The 12,987-nt window shown below is 45.7% G+C and overlaps 4 non-coding genes across 4 annotated transcripts; all 4 read left to right on the forward strand.

Moving 5' to 3' along the window:
* The first annotated feature begins 824 nt into the window (after positions 1-824).
* On the forward strand, positions 825-906 carry trnal-uag (transfer RNA leucine (anticodon UAG)). Its single transcript has one exon. It is a non-coding gene; the product is annotated as a tRNA-Leu (tRNA).
* A 4,582-nt stretch (positions 907-5,488) lies between these two features.
* On the forward strand, positions 5,489-5,570 carry trnal-uag (transfer RNA leucine (anticodon UAG)). Its single transcript has one exon. It is a non-coding gene; the product is annotated as a tRNA-Leu (tRNA).
* Positions 5,571-10,152: 4,582 nt separating this feature from the next.
* Positions 10,153-10,234, forward strand: trnal-uag (transfer RNA leucine (anticodon UAG)). The gene has a single exon. It is a non-coding gene; the product is annotated as a tRNA-Leu (tRNA).
* Positions 10,235-12,484: 2,250 nt separating this feature from the next.
* Positions 12,485-12,566, forward strand: trnal-uag (transfer RNA leucine (anticodon UAG)). Its single transcript has one exon. It is a non-coding gene; the product is annotated as a tRNA-Leu (tRNA).
* The last annotated feature ends 421 nt before the right edge of the window (positions 12,567-12,987 follow it).

Consider the following 12,987-nt stretch of genomic DNA (forward strand, 5'->3'; position numbering starts at 1 on the left):
TCTTCCGGAGTGGGGGGTGGGGTGAGCTAATTACCTTTTGACTTCTGTTACTACGTTCACGAACTGTCTTTTAGATTGATGTGAACAGAAACTGCATTTCTAATAAGCACCGTGGAATTTAGCATAATTTATTGAGTCGCTTCTCGTCGACTCAGTTGGTATCCATGTGGCTCATATCCAGGTGTGAACATCTCTGCAGCGAATTGCACGGTTAAGGCAAAAAGGCAAGGAAAGTGGCATCTCGAACCGGCTCCGAGGTCAGAGCATCCTCACAATGTGCTCTGTCGTTCTCGGATTGTAATGCTACCTCCGGTTTTAGGGTGGAGAACATTCTTTGGGACTCTTATTCTGCAAAACAGACACAGTGACTGAAACGATGCTGCGCGGTATGATGTGGAACACGGCCAGCTCAGCTTTGTGCATTTTCCCTGTAGTCCGGTGTGTTTCATGTTCCGTGCAAACGTGAAAGTCGTCCTGTTTCGAGCAATGGGCGAAATCATTTAGCAAAGCAAGAATCGAAATTGCATTAATGTCAAGCAGCTCATGGTTATTTGACCAAATCATAAGCGAACATATATTCTCACGCACTCACAGATACAATTGTAGCTGAAAAGAGTCTGAGAAGATAGACTCAACTTAGCATTGATACTTATCTGGATTGATGGGCTATCATTGTCTGCAGCGAAATTAATATTGTAGACGGGCACATCCCAGCAGTTGTGCGAGTCGGAGAGGGATCATGGAACCCTTTTCACGTGACTTTGCATCTGTTGTTATGCAGCATCACAATTGGAAGTGCAAGAAAATGGGGAGCGCGGACGGCTGGTAGTGTGGCCGAGCGGTCTAAGGCGCTGGATTTAGGCTCCAGTCTCGACAGAGGCGTGGGTTCGAATCCCACCGCTGCCATTTTCTGCTGATCGTTAAAATGCTGTTTCGACTCCTGCTGCATTTCTGTTTAAAACTGAAGAAACATGTGTGTGCTTCCCGGGCAATTAACTGTGGTGTGGGAAAGTGCCGACTTTTCCGGTGTCTGTGCTGTCATGATCGTGCTCGCCTCCCGCGCGGAAAATCGCAAACAGCTCTGCTGTCCCAGACAAGTTGTGCGTTTACTGGAACCGAATGGAGGCTGTTATTTCATTGCTGCTGTGAAACAAAGTCCTGCGGTCGCTCGACTCGTCGTTATTTTGTTTTCTGAAATGGGAAAATCGTTCCAATGAATTGCGATGTCAAATGTTATTGAATTTCTCCCATTTCCTTCATTTCCGTCCTGGAGACATCGGAAGGGAAAGGTAATGTAATCGAGACTGTGATTGGTGAAATTCACTTTTTATGGCCCATTCTTATTGTGTTCTTTCTTTCTCTCTTTTCAGCATTGTCTGGGAAGTGGTGGTGCACTCAGGCTCCAGTATGTTTGAAAGAGCAGTTTGGAATTGCCCTGTTGTTAGTTGTGAGATTACTTTATGGCTCATGCCCCCGGCCTGTCTCACATTTAGCATTCATGCTCGCTGTGTCTGAAAACGCATTTGGTTTGCCAGTTTTGTTTGTGTTCCGTGTTAAATGCTTTCTGTTTTGCGATTCGCTCAATACATTACGAATTAACAGGGTTTCTGAGGTAACTTCCAGCTGCAAAACACCTCAACTGAGAATCTGGGAAAATTTCCCGCAGTATGGTCAGTCGGAGCAAAAGTAAGGAAGTCGTTCGTTTCTGCAGTGTTTCACAATGCTACTTGTCCGGTGAGCAGTCGAACAGACGAAATGATACTGCCACAGACTGCGACGGCAAGCTCCCCTAAAAAGTAATCCTTTACAGCCGGTGTAAGCAACACAATGTTATTGGCGCACACCGCGTGGAAACAGATACTTCGGTGTATCTCGTCCATGCTCACCACATAGCCATGATTAAACAAGTCCCATTAAACAACGAGCTATTGGAAACAGAAAGGTGAAAGGTAAAATGGCTTCAACTTTCAGTGCTGGGTGCCACTGAGCGTCCGCAGAGGCGACTGCGGCTGGTTTTTGCAGTGAAGTGGTCATCACGTTCGCCTTACGCGCGAAAGGTCCCCAGTACGAAACTGGGCAGAAACTGCTTTGCTCTTCAACTGTAGCATTTAACATGAACAAAAACGGTGCTTTTTTGCTTGCTTTCCCATCTGCAAACCTGCCTTCGAATTTGCTTGAACAAATCTGCTCTCGTAGTGAAATGTAATGCAACTCCATTTAATTACTGTGCAAAGTATTGTAAATTTTTCTCCAACCTGGTTGTGATCATATGCCATTCTGTTTGAGAGCTCTTCACATCGAGAACAAAAAGCACTCAAGGGCAGTTAGCACCTCTTCCGGAGTGGGGGGTGGGGTGAGCTAATTACCTTTTGACTTCTGTTACTACGTTCAGAAACTGTCTTTTAGATTGATGTGAACAGAAACTGCATTTCTAATAAGCACCGTGGAATTTAGCATAATTTATTGAGTCGCTTCTCGTCGACTCAGTTGGTATCCATGTGGCTCATATCCAGGTGTGAACATCTCTGCAGCGAATTGCACGGTTAAGGCAAAAAGGCAAGGAAAGTGGCATCTCGAACCGGCTCCGAGGTCAGAGCATCCTCACAATGTGCTCTGTCGTTCTCGGATTGTAATGCTACCTCCGGTTTTAGGGTGGAGAACATTCTTTGGGACTCTTATTCTGCAAAACAGACACAGTGACTGAAACGATGCTGCGCGGTATGATGTGGAACACGGCCAGCTCAGCTTTGTGCATTTTCCCTGTAGTCCGGTGTGTTTCATGTTCCGTGCAAACGTGAAAGTCGTCCTGTTTCGAGCAATGGGCGAAATCATTTAGCAAAGCAAGAATCGAAATTGCATTAATGTCAAGCAGCTCATGGTTATTTGACCAAATCATAAGCGAACATATATTCTCACGCACTCACAGATACAATTGTAGCTGAAAAGAGTCTGAGAAGATAGACTCAACTTAGCATTGATACTTATCTGGATTGATGGGCTATCATTGTCTGCAGCGAAATTAATATTGTAGACGGGCACATCCCAGCAGTTGTGCGAGTCGGAGAGGGATCATGGAACCCTTTTCACGTGACTTTGCATCTGTTGTTATGCAGCATCACAATTGGAAGTGCAAGAAAATGGGGAGCGCGGACGGCTGGTAGTGTGACCGAGCGGTCTAAGGCGCTGGATTTAGGCTCCAGTCTCGACAGAGGCGTGGGTTCGAGTCCCACCGCTGCCATTTTCTGCTGATCGTTAAAATGCTGTTTCGACTCCTGCTGCATTTCTGTTTCAAACTGAAGAAACATGTGTGTGCTTCCCGGGCAATTAACTGTGGTGTGGGAAAGTGCCGACTTTTCCGGTGTCTGTGCTGTCATGATCGTGCTCGCCTCCCGCGCGGAAAATCGCAAACAGCTCTGCTGTCCCAGACAAGTTGTGCGTTTACTGGAACCGAATGGAGGCTGTTATTTCATTGCTGCTGTGAAACAAAGTCCTGCGGTCGCTCGACTCGTCGTTATTTTGTTTTCTGAAATGGGAAAATCGTTCCAATGAATTGCGATGTCAAATGTTATTGAATTTCTCCCATTTCCTTCATTTCCGTCCTGGAGACATCGGAAGGGAAAGGTAATGTAATCGAGACTGTGATTGGTGAAATTCACTTTTTATGGCCCATTCTTATTGTGTTCTTTCTTTCTCTCTTTTCAGCATTGTCTGGGAAGTGGTGGTGCACTCAGGCTCCAGTATGTTTGAAAGAGCAGTTTGGAATTGCCCTGTTGTTAGTTGTGAGATTACTTTATGGCTCATGCCCCCGGCCTGTCTCACATTTAGCATTCATGCTCGCTGTGTCTGAAAACGCATTTGGTTTGCCAGTTTTGTTTGTGTTCCGTGTTAAATGCTTTCTGTTTTGCGATTCGCTCAATACATTACGAATTAACAGGGTTTCTGAGGTAACTTCCAGCTGCAAAACACCTCAACTGAGAATCTGGGAAAATTTCCCGCAGTATGGTCAGTCGGAGCAAAAGTAAGGAAGTCGTTCGTTTCTGCAGTGTTTCACAATGCTACTTGTCCGGTGAGCAGTCGAACAGACGAAATGATACTGCCACAGACTGCGACGGCAAGCTCCCCTAAAAAGTAATCCTTTACAGCCGGTGTAAGCAACACAATGTTATTGGCGCACACCGCGTGGAAACAGATACTTCGGTGTATCTCGTCCATGCTCACCACATAGCCATGATTAAACAAGTCCCATTAAACAACGAGCTATTGGAAACAGAAAGGTGAAAGGTAAAATGGCTTCAACTTTCAGTGCTGGGTGCCACTGAGCGTCCGCAGAGGCGACTGCGGCTGGTTTTTGTAGTGAAGTGGTCATCACGTTCGCCTTATGCGCGAAAGGTCCCCAGTACGAAACTGGGCAGAAACTGCTTTGCTCTTCAACTGTAGCATTTAACATGAACAAAAACGGTGCTTTTTTGCTTGCTTTCCCATCTGCAAACCTGCCTTCGAATTTGCTTGAACAAATCTGCTCTCGTAGTGAAATGTAATGCAACTCCATTTAATTACTGTGCAAAGTATTGTAAATTTTTCTCCAACCTGGTTGTGATCATATGCCATTCTGTTTGAGAGCTCTTCACATCGAGAACAAAAAGCACTCAAGGGCAGTTAGCACCTCTTCCGGAGTGGGGGGTGGGGTGAGCTAATTACCTTTTGACTTCTGTTACTACGTTCACGAACTGTCTTTTAGATTGATGTGAACAGAAACTGCATTTCTAATAAGCACCGTGGAATTTAGCATAATTTATTGAGTCGCTTCTCGTCGACTCAGTTGGTATCCATGTGGCTCATATCCAGGTGTGAACATCTCTGCAGCGAATTGCACGGTTAAGGCAAAAAGGCAAGGAAAGTGGCATCTCGAACCGGCTCCGAGGTCAGAGCATCCTCACAATGTGCTCTGTCGTTCTCGGATTGTAATGCTACCTCCGGTTTTAGGGTGGAGAACATTCTTTGGGACTCTTATTCTGCAAAACAGACACAGTGACTGAAACGATGCTGCGCGGTATGATGTGGAACACGGCCAGCTCAGCTTTGTGCATTTTCCCTGTAGTCCGGTGTGTTTCATGTTCCGTGCAAACGTGAAAGTCGTCCTGTTTCGAGCAATGGGCGAAATCATTTAGCAAAGCAAGAATCGAAATTGCATTAATGTCAAGCAGCTCATGGTTATTTGACCAAATCATAAGCGAACATATATTCTCACGCACTCACAGATACAATTGTAGCTGAAAAGAGTCTGAGAAGATAGACTCAACTTAGCATTGATACTTATCTGGATTGATGGGCTATCATTGTCTGCAGCGAAATTAATATTGTAGACGGGCACATCCCAGCAGTTGTGCGAGTCGGAGAGGGATCATGGAACCCTTTTCACGTGACTTTGCATCTGTTGTTATGCAGCATCACAATTGGAAGTGCAAGAAAATGGGGAGCGCGGACGGCTGGTAGTGTGGCCGAGCGGTCTAAGGCGCTGGATTTAGGCTCCAGTCTCGACAGAGGCGTGGGTTCGAATCCCACCGCTGCCATTTTCTGCTGATCGTTAAAATGCTGTTTCGACTCCTGCTGCATTTCTGTTTAAAACTGAAGAAACATGTGTGTGCTTCCCGGGCAATTAACTGTGGTGTGGGAAAGTGCCGACTTTTCCGGTGTCTGTGCTGTCATGATCGTGCTCGCCTCCCGCGCGGAAAATCGCAAACAGCTCTGCTGTCCCAGACAAGTTGTGCGTTTACTGGAACCGAATGGAGGCTGTTATTTCATTGCTGCTGTGAAACAAAGTCCTGCGGTCGCTCGACTCGTCGTTATTTTGTTTTCTGAAATGGGAAAATCGTTCCAATGAATTGCGATGTCAAATGTTATTGAATTTCTCCCATTTCCTTCATTTCCGTCCTGGAGACATCGGAAGGGAAAGGTAATGTAATCGAGACTGTGATTGGTGAAATTCACTTTTTATGGCCCATTCTTATTGTGTTCTTTCTTTCTCTCTTTTCAGCATTGTCTGGGAAGTGGTGGTGCACTCAGGCTCCAGTATGTTTGAAAGAGCAGTTTGGAATTGCCCTGTTGTTAGTTGTGAGATTACTTTATGGCTCATGCCCCCGGCCTGTCTCACATTTAGCATTCATGCTCGCTGTGTCTGAAAACGCATTTGGTTTGCCAGTTTTGTTTGTGTTCCGTGTTAAATGCTTTCTGTTTTGCGATTCGCTCAATACATTACGAATTAACAGGGTTTCTGAGGTAACTTCCAGCTGCAAAACACCTCAACTGAGAATCTGGGAAAATTTCCCGCAGTATGGTCAGTCGGAGCAAAAGTAAGGAAGTCGTTCGTTTCTGCAGTGTTTCACAATGCTACTTGTCCGGTGAGCAGTCGAACAGACGAAATGATACTGCCACAGACTGCGACGGCAAGCTCCCCTAAAAAGTAATCCTTTACAGCCGGTGTAAGCAACACAATGTTATTGGCGCACACCGCGTGGAAACAGATACTTCGGTGTATCTCGTCCATGCTCACCACATAGCCATGATTAAACAAGTCCCATTAAACAACGAGCTATTGGAAACAGAAAGGTGAAAGGTAAAATGGCTTCAACTTTCAGTGCTGGGTGCCACTGAGCGTCCGCAGAGGCGACTGCGGCTGGTTTTTGCAGTGAAGTGGTCATCACGTTCGCCTTACGCGCGAAAGGTCCCCAGTACGAAACTGGGCAGAAACTGCTTTGCTCTTCAACTGTAGCATTTAACATGAACAAAAACGGTGCTTTTTTGCTTGCTTTCCCATCTGCAAACCTGCCTTCGAATTTGCTTGAACAAATCTGCTCTCGTAGTGAAATGTAATGCAACTCCATTTAATTACTGTGCAAAGTATTGTAAATTTTTCTCCAACCTGGTTGTGATCATATGCCATTCTGTTTGAGAGCTCTTCACATCGAGAACAAAAAGCACTCAAGGGCAGTTAGCACCTCTTCCGGAGTGGGGGGTGGGGTGAGCTACTTACCTTTTGACTTCTGTTACTACGTTCAGAAACTGTCTTTTAGATTGATGTGAACAGAAACTGCATTTCTAATAAGCACCGTGGAATTTAGCATAATTTATTGAGTCGCTTCTCGTCGACTCAGTTGGTATCCATGTGGCTCATATCCAGGTGTGAACATCTCTGCAGCGAATTGCACGGTTAAGGCAAAAAGGCAAGGAAAGTGGCATCTCGAACCGGCTCCGAGGTCAGAGCATCCTCACAATGTGCTCTGTCGTTCTCGGATTGTAATGCTACCTCCGGTTTTAGGGTGGAGAACATTCTTTGGGACTCTTATTCTGCAAAACAGACACAGTGACTGAAACGATGCTGCGCGGTATGATGTGGAACACGGCCAGCTCAGCTTTGTGCATTTTCCCTGTAGTCCGGTGTGTTTCATGTTCCGTGCAAACGTGAAAGTCGTCCTGTTTCGAGCAATGGGCGAAATCATTTAGCAAAGCAAGAATCGAAATTGCATTAATGTCAAGCAGCTCATGGTTATTTGACCAAATCATAAGCGAACATATATTCTCACGCACTCACAGATACAATTGTAGCTGAAAAGAGTCTGAGAAGATAGACTCAACTTAGCATTGATACTTATCTGGATTGATGGGCTATCATTGTCTGCAGCGAAATTAATATTGTAGACGGGCACATCCCAGCAGTTGTGCGAGTCGGAGAGGGATCATGGAACCCTTTTCACGTGACTTTGCATCTGTTGTTATGCAGCATCACAATTGGAAGTGCAAGAAAATGGGGAGCGTGGACGGCTGGTAGTGTGACCGAGCGGTCTAAGGCGCTGGATTTAGGCTCCAGTCTCGACAGAGGCGTGGGTTCGAGTCCCACCGCTGCCATTTTCTGCTGATCGTTAAAATGCTGTTTCGACTCCTGCTGCATTTCTGTTTAAAACTGAAGAAACATGTGTGTGCTTCCCGGGCAATTAACTGTGGTGTGGGAAAGTGCCGACTTTTCCGGTGTCTGTGCTGTCATGATCGTGCTCGCCTCCCGCGCGGAAAATCGCAAACAGCTCTGCTGTCCCAGACAAGTTGTGCGTTTACTGGAACCGAATGGAGGCTGTTATTTCATTGCTGCTGTGAAACAAAGTCCTGCGGTCGCTCGACTCGTCGTTATTTTGTTTTCTGAAATGGGAAAATCGTTCCAATGAATTGCGATGTCAAATGTTATTGAATTTCTCCCATTTCCTTCATTTCCGTCCTGGAGACATCGGAAGGGAAAGGTAATGTAATCGAGACTGTGATTGGTGAAATTCACTTTTTATGGCCCATTCTTATTGTGTTCTTTCTTTCTCTCTTTTCAGCATTGTCTGGGAAGTGGTGGTGCACTCAGGCTCCAGTATGTTTGAAAGAGCAGTTTGGAATTGCCCTGTTGTTAGTTGTGAGATTACTTTATGGCTCATGCCCCCGGCCTGTCTCACATTTAGCATTCATGCTCGCTGTGTCTGAAAACGCATTTGGTTTGCCAGTTTTGTTTGTGTTCCGTGTTAAATGCTTTCTGTTTTGCGATTCGCTCAATACATTACGAATTAACAGGGTTTCTGAGGTAACTTCCAGCTGCAAAACACCTCAACTGAGAATCTGGGAAAATTTCCCGCAGTATGGTCAGTCGGAGCAAAAGTAAGGAAGTCGTTCGTTTCTGCAGTGTTTCACAATGCTACTTGTCCGGTGAGCAGTCGAACAGACGAAATGATACTGCCACAGACTGCGACGGCAAGCTCCCCTAAAAAGTAATCCTTTACAGCCGGTGTAAGCAACACAATGTTATTGGCGCACACCGCGTGGAAACAGATACTTCGGTGTATCTCGTCCATGCTCACCACATAGCCATGATTAAACAAGTCCCATTAAACAACGAGCTATTGGAAACAGAAAGGTGAAAGGTAAAATGGCTTCAACTTTCAGTGCTGGGTGCCACTGAGCGTCCGCAGAGGCGACTGCGGCTGGTTTTTGTAGTGAAGTGGTCATCACGTTCGCCTTATGCGCGAAAGGTCCCCAGTACGAAACTGGGCAGAAGCTGCTTTGCTCTTCAACTGTAGCATTTAACATGAACAAAAACGGTGCTTTTTTGCTTGCTTTCCCATCTGCAAACCTGCCTTCGAATTTGCTTGAACAAATCTGCTCTCGTAGTGAAATGTAATGCAACTCCATTTAATTACTGTGCAAAGTATTGTAAATTTTTCTCCAACCTGGTTGTGATCATATGCCATTCTGTTTGAGAGCTCTTCACATCGAGAACAAAAAGCACTCAAGGGCAGTTAGCACCTCTTCCGGAGTGGGGGGTGGGGTGAGCTAATTACCTTTTGACTTCTGTTACTACGTTCAGAAACTGTCTTTTAGATTGATGTGAACAGAAACTGCATTTCTAATAAGCACCGTGGAATTTAGCATAATTTATTGAGTCGCTTCTCGTCGACTCAGTTGGTATCCATGTGGCTCATATCCAGGTGTGAACATCTCTGCAGCGAATTGCACGGTTAAGGCAAAAAGGCAAGGAAAGTGGCATCTCGAACCGGCTCCGAGGTCAGAGCATCCTCACAATGTGCTCTGTCGTTCTCGGATTGTAATGCTACCTCCGGTTTTAGGGTGGAGAACATTCTTTGGGACTCTTATTCTGCAAAACAGACACAGTGACTGAAACGATGCTGCGCGGTATGATGTGGAACACGGCCAGCTCAGCTTTGTGCATTTTCCCTGTAGTCCGGTGTGTTTCATGTTCCGTGCAAACGTGAAAGTCGTCCTGTTTCGAGCAATGGGCGAAATCATTTAGCAAAGCAAGAATCGAAATTGCATTAATGTCAAGCAGCTCATGGTTATTTGACCAAATCATAAGCGAACATATATTCTCACGCACTCACAGATACAATTGTAGCTGAAAAGAGTCTGAGAAGATAGACTCAACTTAGCATTGATACTTATCTGGATTGATGGGCTATCATTGTCTGCAGCGAAATTAATATTGTAGACGGGCACATCCCAGCAGTTGTGCGAGTCGGAGAGGGATCATGGAACCCTTTTCACGTGACTTTGCATCTGTTGTTATGCAGCATCACAATTGGAAGTGCAAGAAAATGGGGAGCGCGGACGGCTGGTAGTGTGGCCGAGCGGTCTAAGGCGCTGGATTTAGGCTCCAGTCTCGACAGAGGCGTGGGTTCGAGTCCCACCGCTGCCATTTTCTGCTGATCGTTAAAATGCTGTTTCGACTCCTGCTGCATTTCTGTTTAAAACTGAAGAAACATGTGTGTGCTTCCCGGGCAATTAACTGTGGTGTGGGAAAGTGCCGACTTTTCCGGTGTCTGTGCTGTCATGATCGTGCTCGCCTCCCGCGCGGAAAATCGCAAACAGCTCTGCTGTCCCAGACAAGTTGTGCGTTTACTGGAACCGAATGGAGGCTGTTATTTCATTGCTGCTGTGAAACAAAGTCCTGCGGTCGCTCGACTCGTCGTTATTTTGTTTTCTGAAATGGGAAAATCGTTCCAATGAATTGCGATGTCAAATGTTATTGAATTTCTCCCATTTCCTTCATTTCCGTCCTGGAGACATCGGAAGGGAAAGGTAATGTAATCGAGACTGTGATTGGTGAAATTCACTTTTTATGGCCCATTCTTATTGTGTTCTTTCTTTCTCTCTTTTCAGCATTGTCTGGGAAGTGGTGGTGCACTCAGGCTCCAGTATGTTTGAAAGAGCAGTTTGGAATTGCCCTGTTGTTAGTTGTGAGATTACTTTATGGCTCATGCCCCCGGCCTGTCTCACATTTAGCATTCATGCTCGCTGTGTCTGAAAACGCATTTGGTTTGCCAGTTTTGTTTGTGTTCCGTGTTAAATGCTTTCTGTTTTGCGATTCGCTCAATACATTACGAATTAACAGGGTTTCTGAGGTAACTTCCAGCTGCAAAACTCCTCAACTGAGAATCTGGGAAAATTTCCCGCAGTATGGTCAGTCGGAGCAAAAGTAAGGAAGTCGTTCGTTTCTGCAGTGTTTCACAATGCTACTTGTCCGGTGAGCAGTCGAACAGACGAAATGATACTGCCACAGACTGCGACGGCAAGCTCCCCTAAAAAGTAATCCTTTACAGCCGGTGTAAGCAACACAATGTTATTGGCGCACACCGCGTGGAAACAGATACTTCGGTGTATCTCGTCCATGCTCACCACATAGCCATGATTAAACAAGTCCCATTAAACAACGAGCTATTGGAAACAGAAAGGTGAAAGGTAAAATGGCTTCAACTTTCAGTGCTGGGTGCCACTGAGCGTCCGCAGAGGCGACTGCGGCTGGTTTTTGTAGTGAAGTGGTCATCACGTTCGCCTTACGCGCGAAAGGTCCCCAGTACGAAACTGGGCAGAAACTGCTTTGCTCTTCAACTGTAGCATTTAACATGAACAAAAACGGTGCTTTTTTGCTTGCTTTCCCATCTGCAAACCTGCCTTCGAATTTGCTTGAACAAATCTGCTCTCGTAGTGAAATGTAATGCAACTCCATTTAATTACTGTGCAAAGTATTGTAAATTTTTCTCCAACCTGGTTGTGATCATATGCCATTCTGTTTGAGAGCTCTTCACATCGAGAACAAAAAGCACTCAAGGGCAGTTAGCACCTCTTCCGGAGTGGGGGGTGGGGTGAGCTAATTACCTTTTGACTTCTGTTACTACGTTCAGAAACTGTCTTTTAGATTGATGTGAACAGAAACTGCATTTCTAATAAGCACCGTGGAATTTAGCATAATTTATTGAGTCGCTTCTCGTCGACTCAGTTGGTATCCATGTGGCTCATATCCAGGTGTGAACATCTCTGCAGCGAATTGCACGGTTAAGGCAAAAAGGCAAGGAAAGTGACATCTCGAACCGGCTCCGAGGTCAGAGCATCCTCACAATGTGCTCTGTCGTTCTCGGATTGTAATGCTACCTCCGGTTTTAGGGTGGAGAACATTCTTTGGGACTCTTATTCTGCAAAACAGACACAGTGACTGAAACGATGCTGCGCGGTATGATGTGGAACACGGCCAGCTCAGCTTTGTGCATTTTCCCTGTAGTCCGGTGTGTTTCATGTTCCGTGCAAACGTGAAAGTCGTCCTGTTTCGAGCAATGGGCGAAATCATTTAGCAAAGCAAGAATCGAAATTGCATTAATGTCAAGCAGCTCATGGTTATTTGACCAAATCATAAGCGAACATATATTCTCACGCACTCACAGATACAATTGTAGCTGAAAAGAGTCTGAGAAGATAGACTCAACTTAGCATTGATACTTATCTGGATTGATGGGCTATCATTGTCTGCAGCGAAATTAATATTGTAGACGGGCACATCCCAGCAGTTGTGCGAGTCGGAGAGGGATCATGGAACCCTTTTCACGTGACTTTGCATCTGTTGTTATGCAGCATCACAATTGGAAGTGCAAGAAAATGGGGAGCGCGGACGGCTGGTAGTGTGGCCGAGCGGTCTAAGGCGCTGGATTTAGGCTCCAGTCTCGACAGAGGCGTGGGTTCGAATCCCACCGCTGCCATTTTCTGCTGATCGTTAAAATGCTGTTTCGACTCCTGCTGCATTTCTGTTTAAAACTGAAGAAACATGTGTGTGCTTCCCGGGCAATTAACTGTGGTGTGGGAAAGTGCCGACTTTTCCGGTGTCTGTGCTGTCATGATCGTGCTCGCCTCCCGCGCGGAAAATCGCAAACAGCTCTGCTGTCCCAGACAAGTTGTGCGTTTACTGGAACCGAATGGAGGCTGTTATTTCATTGCTGCTGTGAAACAAAGTCCTGCGGTGGCTCGACTCGTCGTTATTTTGTTTTCTGAAATGGGAAAATCGTTCCAATGAATTGCGATGTCAAATGTTATTGAATTTCTCCCATTTCCTTCATTTCCGTCCTGGAGACATCGGAAGGGAAAGGTAATGTAATCGAGACTGTGATTGGTGAAATTCACTTT

This window comes from Chiloscyllium plagiosum, unplaced genomic scaffold, assembly GCF_037043375.1.
Source record: "Chiloscyllium plagiosum isolate Xiang-an unplaced genomic scaffold, Cpla_swu_hap1 HiC_scaffold_48, whole genome shotgun sequence".
Classification (NCBI taxonomy): Eukaryota; Metazoa; Chordata; class Chondrichthyes; order Orectolobiformes; family Hemiscylliidae; genus Chiloscyllium; species Chiloscyllium plagiosum.